General features: G+C 35.1%; 1 pseudogene; it reads right to left on the bottom strand.

Annotated features, from left to right (window-relative positions):
- Positions 1-1,929: 1,929 nt before the first annotated feature.
- Positions 1,930-2,030, bottom strand: LOC121209281 (uncharacterized; annotated as a pseudogene).
- Positions 2,031-3,996: the final 1,966 nt, after the last annotated feature.

Raw genomic sequence — 3,996 nt, 5'->3', positions numbered from 1 at the left:
TTATGTACATTCGACTATCCGTCATAGTATGACTAATCATTTCAATATAATTCAAGTAGGGTCATTACTCGAAGACTTACCTCGGATACTTTGAATAGTTGTGGATAGACTACTCGATCACTTTTCCTTTCCTTTATCAGATTTTGACCCTCTTGGCTCTTGAGCTTGATTCAACAAGTAGATTTTATTAAATAACTTATCAATTTAGCGATTCGATTTAATACATGTATACCATACAACTAAGTACAAAAGATGTTATTAACTAGATATTAAACATCAAACATATGCTCTACTCATGTACCAACGAACATGATACTAGCTCAATACCATGCATAATCGAATTTATTTAGCAGCACTTAGTTTTATATAAATACACATATCATCCCAACTTGACACAAGAGTCAAATTCATCACTCAAACATTCACACCAATCTATTTGAATATCTTGGCCGAAACCCTCAATTGGCTAACATAGCCTTAATATTTCAATATAAACATGTATAATCAAAGCAATTTAAAACACTGCCTATACTCAAAATAACAAACTATACCTAAATTAACAATACCCAATGATGTATTAATACATTATCCATCCAATGCCAATTACCATGAAAATAACTTTATAATAGTAACCTTCATACCTTGTATCTATGTATGAAATAGGAATGTCCAAATTAACAAGCTAAAGATTTAACCACATTTATGATCCACAACCTATTCTTCAAGCTTCAATTATAAATAATTAAATTTATACTCTTGTGCCGAATTAGCTAACACTTATAGTCCATAGCCGAACCTCTTGATGATTAAGCCTCCAATTATTCATTTCAATTACCTTATATTTTACTTATCAAAGCCGAAACCCATACATGACATTACTCATATCATTCAAACTCACCTTCTAAAAAAATCATGAACAATGCCGAATCCTTAAGTGTTCAACCCCTAATTTACTCAACACATTCTTCATCAAAACTTAAAGAAATAATCAATTCCTTCTTTATAACCATAGCCGAATGCTCCATCCATCCATCAAAATTCCAAGTTTTCAAATGGGCTAATATGGGCTAGCTAAATGACTTAAACTAGCTTAAAATTTCAAAATAACAAAATTTTACTAACTTCTCAAGCTTCAAGTGACCGATGCTACCTCTATCTTCCTCTCTACAATCGGCCAGAAGACAAGTGATAGCCTCCCTTTCTTTTTTTTTCTTTTGTATCCTTAGTATTTCTTTATTATCTTTTACTTAAATAATGACCACTTCATGGAAATTACCACATAGTCTAATATATGCTCCATCATGGCCAGCCACTATGCATACAAAAGGAGTATTTGACATGCAAAGCCAATATTTTCACTACATGCTTAATAGGTCCTTATAAATTAACCTATCGCATTTCAAAAGTGTCACACATAAGTCCTATTAACTAGTTCACATGCATCGACTAATCGAAGTTTAAACTTTCACACATTCATATTCACATATTCTAGACAATAATTATCACATCCAAATACTTCGGTGACTCGGCTTAGCGGTCCCGAAACCACTTCCCGACTAGGGTCAATTTAGGCTGTCACAATATGCCATTCCTCTATTCAACGAGCTCAATCCAAGTATTAAAGACCCGAATTGAGGCACAACAATTCAAGCTGAAGCCAGTCATGTTCCAAATGTTGCAAAATATGGGTCAATTTAGTGGGATTCATACTGAAGATCCACATCTTCATCTTGCTATTCATGGAAGTGAGTGACTTATTTAAACTAGTCGGGGTGACTGAGGACGCCTTGAGACTGAGATTATTTCCATACTCCTTAAGAGATAGAGCACAAGCATGGTTGAACTCCCTACCGTCTAGTTCCATAACTACATGGCAAGAGTTGGTTGAACGTTTCTTAATGAAATATTTCCCTCTATCTTTAACTGCCAAGATCCAAAATGAATCACTTCATTTCACAACTTGATGAAGAATCTTATATGAGGCATGGGACGGTTCAAGAGTTACTACAAAAGTGCCCTCATCACGATATTCCTTGCTGCGTTTAAATGGAGACTTTCTATATTGGTCTTAATATTCATACTAGAATAATGGTGGATGCTTCGGCAAATGGAGCCATTCTTTTTAAGTCTTATAATGATGCTTACGGGATTATAGAAAGAATTACCAGCAATAACTATCAGTGGCCGACCAACTGAGCAGCCTCGAAAAGCGAGCAGCAGGAGTACATAAAGTGAACACACTTGCTTCTTTGGCTGCCCGGGTATCCTCTATGTCTTCTATGCTTAAGAACATAACTATTAATAGTTTCAATGGTAATCTAACAGGTCAATAATTGAACCAGTTCGAGAATATTTCTTGTGAATACTGTGAAGATGGCCTTTTCTTGAAAGTTGTCCATTGAATCAAGAGTCAATTATTACATGGGAAATCAGTATTGGATTATCCGAATCAAATTTTTACAAATCTTCATGGCAGAATCATCCAATTTCTGCATTGAGTAATCAATGGGCGGACCATAGCGACTATGTTATGCCATTTCAACCAAATTATCCATCATAATATTCTCAACAAGTGCAACAACCCTCACCAACTGAATCTTCAAGTGATCTGAGAATCTACTAAAGGTATACATAGCGAAGAATGATACCACTTTAAGAAATCTAGAGAATCAAATGGGTCAGCTAACCAATGAACTTCCGAAATAAACCCAAGTATTTGGCCAAACGACACAGAAAATTCAAAAATTTGGGCAAAGAACGTTATAAAACAGTCTCTTTGCCAAGTGGAAAACATTGGAAGCCAATGTGGTAGAGGTTCAAGATGAGCTTGTTCTAGCTCAAGACAAAGAGGAAGTTCAACGAAGTGTTGAACTCCTGTATCACAAAAGTTAGATTCAGTGATCCTTTATGAGGTAAACTCTAAACCAGTTAGTTCTGATTATCTAACACCCTTGTCAGATGCAGAGAAATTTCCATAGAAGAGTTGTCTGGTTAAAGCTAAGATTCCACCATTGCCATATCCTCAACGATTCTAGAAGCCGGCAACAAGATACTCAGTTGAAAGAATTTTGATGAAAAGGTGACTTTTAATGAATTTGATGCTGCTAAATCCCAAGATATAGTTGAAGACTGCTCTGCTATTATGAAGATGGAATTACTGGCTTCTACAGAATTAGAGCTCATTTCTTTAGATGATCCATTAGAACACATTTTACTAGAGGATTCACCAACTGATGATGAAGACAATGAATGCTTAGCTTGTTAGAAGCTAATTCGAAGGAATTCACTCAAGAAGTTCCACTCGAATCATTAGGTTATCATCTCGGGAGTATACGCAACCAAAGTCGTTGATTGAAGAGCCAGCTAAATTGGAACTGAAGATTTTGTCTCCTCATTTGAAATATGACTATTTGGGTCTGCCTTCGAATTTTCTGTCATTATTTCAGTTGAGTTCACCAAAGATCAAGAAGAAGAGGCACTTGTGATTTTGGAAAGTCACAAGAAGGGTACTGGATTGATTATTTCACATATTCGAGTCACGGTTGGAGATTTGTAGGAATACAGGAAGTTAAACAGACCACCAGGAAAGGTCATTCCGGGTTTTCTTTCTCTAATAACATGTTGGACAGATTTGCTGGGAAAGAATATGATTACTTCCTAGATGATTATGGTTGGTATGACAAATGGCCATTTGACACCACCATGTCAATGATGATCCTAATAAATAGAGGGAGTTCTCTTCACTTTCTCTACCATTATTTTATATTTTAGTTTTTTTTCTCATTTGAATAAAACGGTAGACTTAGATAAAATTTTATTTAGTTCATTACATTAATTAAAACTCTGTCTAGGAGATTGGGACTTAAGCGGGACCATCCGTGACCTCTCCAGTCTTTCTTGGGAGTTTAATTTAATGTAATTTTTTTTAAAAAAATTTTTTCTAAGCAGCCCAAAGAATTTAAGTATTTGTTTTGTTAAATAAAGGGCCAACGTTTA

This window comes from Gossypium hirsutum, chromosome A10, assembly GCF_007990345.1.
Source record: "Gossypium hirsutum isolate 1008001.06 chromosome A10, Gossypium_hirsutum_v2.1, whole genome shotgun sequence".
In the NCBI taxonomy this organism is placed as follows: domain Eukaryota; kingdom Viridiplantae; phylum Streptophyta; class Magnoliopsida; order Malvales; family Malvaceae; genus Gossypium; species Gossypium hirsutum.
The sequence above is the reverse complement of the archived record's forward strand: the minus strand, read 5'-3'. Positions and strand labels throughout refer to the sequence as shown.